The sequence below is a fragment of the Pan troglodytes genome, chromosome 9 (genome assembly GCF_028858775.2).
Source record: "Pan troglodytes isolate AG18354 chromosome 9, NHGRI_mPanTro3-v2.0_pri, whole genome shotgun sequence".
Lineage (NCBI taxonomy): Eukaryota > Metazoa > Chordata > Mammalia > Primates > Hominidae > Pan > Pan troglodytes.
Window position 1 is genome coordinate 103,824,623 of NC_072407.2, and position 8,211 is coordinate 103,832,833.

General features: G+C 38.6%; 1 pseudogene; it reads right to left on the reverse strand.

Moving 5' to 3' along the window:
- Window positions 1-326: 326 nt before the first annotated feature.
- Window positions 327-7,833, reverse strand: LOC100615273 (plastin-1-like; annotated as a pseudogene).
- Between the last annotated feature and the right edge of the window lie 378 nt (window positions 7,834-8,211).

Genomic DNA, 8,211 nt, shown 5'->3' on the forward strand with positions numbered 1-8,211 from the left:
TTTTCATGTCCCATGGCAGTTTATTTTTTCTCAAATAGGCTTTGCTTACATATTATTAAGGGACATAATATAGACAGCTGATGTACAAAAGCAAATAGGTGTATATAAATCAAAGCACCCATTATACAATATACGCATACCTACACAATAATAAAGATTTGCTTTGGCACCTGAGACGTCTTTCTATCCTACTTGTAGTCATTGCTAGAATACTTATTTGTAACCAGTTTCAATAGTCAGGGTCCTAGCAGAAAAATAGATGACACAGTCAAACGGATTATTGATAAGAATTCATGAAAAGTCTATTGACAGAGGCAAGAACATGATTAGGGATCCAACAAGGGGTGAAGAAACACGCGGGACTGACAGCAACAGGAAGCCACCACCTTGACTAGCCTGAAGGGTAAGGAAAAGGTGTTGTGCAGTTTCCACAACCCAGTGAGAGCTGTAGCTATGGAAGGAGATGGCCTGAGCAGATACCTGGCCTGAAAGGAAATAAACAGCAAATAAATACTATGATTTCTATCTGTTTCAACACTTTGCTCTCCAGCTAGTGCCCTCATTTCCTGAATCCAAACAAAAGGAAAAGAGCAGAGGAAGCCAAGTGATATATTCCGAAAAAGTCAACCTCCCTACCAGGTAGAAAAGTGCAGGAAAGGACAAAGAAGAGTTCTCAAGAGCCTAATAGATGAGAATATAGACAAAGCATGGCTTTTTAATAGAAGAGAAACCCATGCATCTGTAGAAAGACAAAAAGACTTGCACGGGTCGACAAAGACAAATATTGAAAATATTGAGTGAATAAGAACAGGTTTTAAAGAATGCAAGTTCTATATGATTCAATTCATGTCTATTTTAGAAACACAGGAAGCAATAATATATATTTTGTGCACATAAACCTATGTATTAAAAGTAATATCAAAAATTGAAAAACATAGAAAATAAGAATAGATGCTAAATTTAGTTAGCGGTTACCTCTAGGAATGGAGAGAGTAAATGATATGGAGATGTGAGGCTTCCACTGCACTGCAGCCTGGGTAACAGACCAAAACCCAGTCCCTAAAATTAATAATAACAATAATATTCACAAATCCTAAAAATTACAATTGAATTTTCATGAGAATCTGGAAAATAAAATGTTTTAATTAAGTGTTTTCTATTAACTTTTTTTCAATAAACATGCTAAACACTTTTTAAATGATGATTTCATACCTTTCTAAAATCTAGGTGTAAGTGCATAAATTTCTGTTATACTTCACTTTTCTGTATATACTTTTCTGTATTTTGAAATATTTCATAATTAACTATAAAATAAAAAGCCGATGTGAAAAAGAATGACAGAAAGAGGGAAAGCGTAGTCTGGCCTATTAGAGAAGGCAGCTGCCATGTTTCTTACAGGAACAAATCAAGGACTCAGAACACACAATTGGAGGGGTAAAAACTGTCTTCATGCATTCCTCCAGCAGCCTCTGCTCCAGAAGCCATGCCTGTGTGTGTCCTCCTCAGTCCAGCATCACCTCCCTCAGAATCAGTGGGACTTGCAAACAGATTCTGGCATTAGGTTTTCCCTAAGTCCTTTTTTTAAGACAGTGAACTTTGAAGTTTATTAAATAATTAGTCCTCATATATAAAAAAGTTTCCTATTAATGAGAAATACATGTCACTTCAAGGTTTTAGACAATATAGAAACTTACAGAAAAGTGTTTTTAGACCACTTTACATAGCTGGAGGAAGAAAATAAAAGGATTAAACTAAATTATGAGTTCAAATGCATTTATGATCAAAATTATGTAAAACAAAAAAATCAGAACATATTTTGCAGCAGAACCTGTAAAAGCTTTTTTGTGTTCATCTTTTTGAACCATGAAATAGAATGAATTTGTCTTGTTTTAATAAGATTTTCAAGAAACAGAAATAATTTAATCATGAAGTATGAGCTTGATAATGAACATATTTTATTATCAGTATCAATTGGTGAATTAACTGTTATCCAAAAAGGTTGACACATTCTAACTAGTATGAACAGGATATTGAATTCATTAATGAATGTATAACTATTTTGAACACACAAATAATCCCTAGTTTTATACCCACTGCATTTCAAAATTCTTTAAACTGTGGGGCATCCAATGTATTTAATGTGGCAGAAAAAAATATTAAATGTTTCATTATTTTATTCTGTTCAGTCCTTTTCCCATTAAACAAGAAAACACTGACATAACCATTTTTGGTTTTGCTTCCACAAGGTCAACACGCAATGCATATATCTGGGCACTGATCTCACAAGCAACTGAAGTGGCATATCTTGAAGCTGGAAATAAAAGTATTTTTATTTGTACTTTTAAAAGTGCACTTTCAACCTTTCCAAGATCTGATAACATATTCAATGTGTACCTTCTCATCAGCTGCCATAACCAATGCCAGAATAAATGTTGAATTCTCTTCATTTAGGTCCTGCCAACGAAGGAGAATTTGGTTTTGTTCATATTCAGTGTGTACCCTCTCATCAGCTGCCATAACCAATGCCAGAATAAATGTTGAATTCCCTTCATTTAGGTCCTGCCCAGCAATGCCAACGAAGGAGAATTTGGCCTTATTCTTCCCAAGTTCCACTGCATAGTTAGTTATCAATGTTTATGTTCCCTCCAAGGGCAGGATAAGGAGGTTTGTTGACATGGCTCCAGTTGACTGACACTCAGATCATATCATAGAGCTGAAAGATTGCTAAAGCATCTGCAAGGTAACTGTACAAATGATTAATGTATGGGTTGATTCCTAAGGAATGCACCAGTTCTGAAATGTCCTCTCTTCTTTGCTCTCTCCCTCCAATAAGTTTATATTGATGTCATTATTATCCAACTTGTGTAGGCATGGATAGATATTAAACAGATTAACTATGAAAGCTAAATTAAGTTTAGGATGGCCTGAAACCACATCTGCAGGAGTAACAAACTGTTTGCAGCCAAGTTGATCTACTTCTTGAAGCATAAGTCCAGCACACTTCAGATCATTTTTCTTATGAAATCCTGAAGATGGACTGAAAAGTCCATATTCCCAGTCACCTTTAGGATCAATTTGTGTAAGCAGATGAAAATAGGCTCTTGAATCCTTATTGCCTTGGCTGAAGTTGTTGATGGTACAACATCCTGCATCAGCCAGATGATAATTCACCCATTACAGCAGTAATTCCTCAGGAGAAAGCTACATCAGCATCTCTAGTTCCTCACCTTCATTTAGCAATGCAATCAGAGCTTCATTCCTAGAAATCTCAATACCATCAAAAAGACCAACTTACATGATCTGCCAGAGAAGTCCTAAGACCAAGTGAGGTTTTCCTTCTTTGAGACTCTGTGCGCTGATGTTGACCACTGTACAACTAATGGTCGAGACAGACTTCGGGTCTAGTGTATTAGTCCATTCTCATGCTGCTATAAAGAACTGCCCAAGACTGAGTAATTTATAAAGTAAAGAGGTTTAATTGACTACAGTTCCACACAGCTGGGGCGGTCTCAGGAAACTTACAATCATGGTGGAAGGGGAAGCAAACACACCCTTCTTCACATGGCAGCAGGAAGGAGAAGTGCCAAGCAAAAGGGGGGAAAGACCCTTATAAAACCATCAGATCTCATGAGAACTAACTCACTATCATGAGAACAGCATGAGGGTAACTTCTCCCATGGTTAAATTACCTCCCACCAGATGTCTCCCACAACATGGGGACATTATGTGAACTACAATTCAAGGTGAGATTGGGTGGGGACACAGAGCCAAACCATATTATTCTGCCCCTGGCCCCTCTCAAATTGTATGTCCTCACATTTCAAAACACAATCATGCCCTTCCAACAGTCCCCTAAAGTCTTAACTCATTTCAGTTAACTCAGAAGTCCAAGTCCAAAGTCTCATCTGAGACAAGGCAAACCCCTTCCACTTATGAGTCTGTAAAATCAAAAGCAAGTTAGTTACTTCCTAGATACAATGGGAGTACAGGCATATTATACCTGTTTCAAATGGGAGAAATTGGCCAAACCAAAGGGGCCATATGCCTCATACAAGTTCAAAATCCAGCAGGGAAGCCAAATGTTAAAGCTCCAAAATCATCTCCTTTGACTCCATGTCTCACATCCAGGGCACGCTGATGCAAGATATGGGATGCCACAGCCTTGGGCAGCTCTGCCCCTATGGCTTTGCAGGGTACGGGCCCCCTCCTGACTGCTTTCACAGGCTGGCGTTGAGTCTCTGTGGCTTTTCCAGGCTCACAGAGCAAGCTGCCGGTGAATCTATCATTCTGAGGTCTGGAAGACAGTGGTCCTCTTCCCACAGCTCTACTAGGCGGTGCCCCAGTGGGGACTCTGTGTAGGGGCTTCAACCCCACATTTCCCTTTCTCACTGGCCTAGCAGAGATTCTCCATGAAGCCTTCACGCCTTCAGTAAACTTCTGCCTGCATATCCAGACATTTCCGCACATCCTCTGAAATCTAGGTAGAGGTTCCCAAACCTCAATTCTTGACTTCTGTGCACCCTCAGGCCCAAAACCATGTGTAAGCCACCAAGGTTTGGGGTTTGTACCCTTTGAAGCCATGGCCTGAGCTGTACCATGGCCCCTTTTAGTCATGGCTGGGACACAGGGCACCAAGTCCTGAGGCTGCACAAAGCAGCAAAGACCTAGTCCTGGCCCATGAAACCATTTTCTCTTTCTAAGGCTCTGGGCCTGTGATGAGAGGGATGGCTGGGACAACCTCTGACATGCCCTGGAGACATTTTCCCCATTGTTTTGGTGATTAACATTTGGCTCCTCAGTACTTATACAAATTTCTGCAGACTGCTTGAATTTCTCCACAGAAAATGGGTTTTTCTCTTCTATCACATTGTCAGCCTGCAAATTTTCCTAACTTTGCTTCCCTTTTAAACCTAAATTCCAATTCCAAACCATAACTTTGTGAATACATAAAACTGAATGCTTTCAATAGCACCCAAGTCACATCTTGGACACTTTGCTGCTTAGAAATTTCTTCTGCCAGATACCCAAAATCATCTCTCTCAAATTCAAAATTCCACAGATCTTTGAGATCTTTGGGCAAAGGAAGAGCCAAAAAAAAAAAAAAAAAAAAAAAAAGCCAATCTCTTTACTAAAACATACCAAGAGTCACCTTTATTCCAGTTCCTAACAAGTCCCTTATCTCCATCTGAGACCACCTCAGCCCAGACTTCATTGTCCATATCACCATCAGAATTTTGGTTAATGCCATTTAACAAGTCTCTAGGAAGTTCCAAACTTTCCCACATCTTCCTGTCTTCTGAGCCCTCTAAACTGTTCCAACCTCTGCATGTTACCAAGTTCCAAAGTCACTTCCACATTTTCAGGTATCTTTACACTACCCAATACCAATTTACTGTATTAGTCTACTCTCACATGGCCATAGGGAACTGCCCAAGACTGAGTAATTTATCAAGGAAAGAGTTTTAATTGATTCACCATTCCACAGGGCTGGGGAAGCCTCAGGAAACTTACAATCATGGTGAATGGTGGATGCAGAAGCAAACATGTCCTTCTTCACATGATGGCAGGAAGGAGAATTACAGAACAAAAGGGGGAAAGCCCCTTATACAACCATCAGATCCCATGAGAACTCACTATCATGACAACAGCATGAGGTTAACTGCCCTCATGATTAAATTACCTCCCACAGGGTCTCTCCCATGACACTTGGGGATCATGGGAACTATAATTCATGGTGAGATTTGGGTGGGGACACAGAGCTCAATCATATCAACTAGGTTTAAATTTTCAGAAAGAGTGAAAGCGGCGAGCTTTTTATTAATGGCTCTTTCATCAGTTGTATCTGGTTCAAATAAATTGATCATTTTGCAAAGAAGGATGAGATCTGCAAGTAACTTGAAGATACTGCCATCATTGAGGTTCATGGGTATCAGATGCTTCATGTATAAGACTACAGTCTTTCCTTTTTAATTATTGCATCAGTGACACAAATTTTTCAAACTGATTTTGCCATCTTGGTTGTTGTCAGCAACTGCTAGAATTTTCTCTTATACCTTGTAGCCAGGCATAGGAAGGCTTGCTTAACCTTAAATAGGTCTTGAAGTTCATAGTCACGGACTTACCCACTATTGTGAATATCTATTCTACTAAACACTTCTTTTACTTCTTCAAGCTCCTCCCAAGAAATGATAGTAGTACTGTTTCCAACTTTGGATAGGAAAGACTACCTTCAGGTCTTTATATCTCTTTATCTTGTAGTTCACTAGTTGCTTTCACATTCACTGTCTTGTTTAATCATCAAACCCACAGCTCCCTTCTCACAGGGTCAGAAACAGAAACACACACTTTGACTTCTCATCCATAGTTCCCCTAAGTCTTAATTTTAAGTGATGTTGTCAGTTTTCCTCCTTTATGGTGACTTCATGGGTATTTTTAAAAGGAAGCTAAGAAAACCCACATTAGCTGCTTACATCTAGGCATCATTTTAAACTGCAGCGCACAATAATGAATCAGCTTAAATAAATCCAGTTGTCCTAAGGTTCTTAAGACACTGGACTTTAATTTATCTTTTTTCTGTTCTCTAGTAGCCTATCAGTTCTTCTGGGGCAGAAAACCTTTTTTTCTTATTTATCTCCGGGTCTTCAGCATCTGGCACAGTGCTTGATATCAATCAAAGCAAACAACTGTGTTCAAGATATGATGAAAATTTACAAGTGTAGAGAATTGAACAGCAAGAGGAACAAAATTTTTAAAAGGAGATCACAGGAAAGAATTTTGAGAAAAACTATATCTTATACTGAAACACATCTACTGCAAATTAGGACAATTTTGACAATACATTTCTGAATACAGATTATAATTCTTCTATAATATATCCATGTATGGCATATATAACATATGATATATTTTATATTGGAAAGTTATTTCTGCTTGAAATACAATACAATGAACACCTGTATAACCTTCATCTAGATAAAGGCTCTTTATAGCTATTTTTCCCCTATCCAGGATTCAATCAAGGGATTATGCGTTTCATTTGGTTGTCACATCCTCTTAGCCTTTGATGGAGAACACACACACATGCACACACACACGTGTGCTCTTTTTTGTTCTTAGTGACAGTGGCATTTTTGAAGAGTCCAGGTAATTTGTCTTATATCTCAATCTTGATTTCTCTGATAGCAGACAAATCTTTACATTTAGATGCAGGTTATGTATGTTTGGCAAAAATACTACTTAGGTGATTTTGTGTGTCTCAGAAGATGTATCATCACTAGAAGTACATAATGTCACTTTGTTCCAATGTTAATGAGGCTAAATTTCATCACTCAGTTAAGGTAGTGTCATCAAATCACTCCAATAAAGTTACTGTTTTCTCTTTGCAATTAAATAACCTGTAGAGTGATGTTTTGAGACCATTCTGTTAACCCAATGAATTTGGTGTCCATTGATAAATCTTCCTGAATTATTACATATGTGTTGCAAAGTAATGATTTTCTAATTATTTCACACATTCTCCACTTATTAGCTGACATGCTCTGTAAAGAAGAGTTTCCCCCTCCACACACTGACCTTTATTTTATAGCTGTGTAGTTACAGATTCTATTTCTGTCTTCGACATATTTTAATCCACAACTGTTTTTATGGTTTTGATGCTCAGACTGTCTCACATTTAGCCAATGAGAACTCCTCCAAACTGGCTTCTGAGTCATTTTGATGTACTTCTCTCATTTGCTCAACACATATTTGCTTTCTGACCCAATAATATATGACAGTCTCTCCTTTTACTTTCCCTCCATCAGACCTGTGAACAGCCTTTACTCTAAGGAACATGCTGCCTTTTACTGAGGATGGTACTTAGATCCCATGGCCCATTGAGTTATTGCTACTGAGTTATGGCCTAAATACTTCTCTAACCCATGTCTACTACCTCCACCCTACTCCATGGCAGCAATCCTCAGTTGGTCTTATGACAGGCTATCTGGCTTCCTTTCAACCACTTTCTCACACTGCAGTCAGTGTGATCTTTCCAAATGCAAATTTGTCCCTGCCATACCATGCGCAGGTGCGTGCATTCATTCATGCAGTTCATAACACACTTGAAACAATTCAGTGGTTGCCTTTTGAGTTGTAGAATGAACACCGAAAACATTAGAATGACCAAAAACATGTGGGGACATGGCTTGTCCTTTCCCCACACCGAAGTTGCAT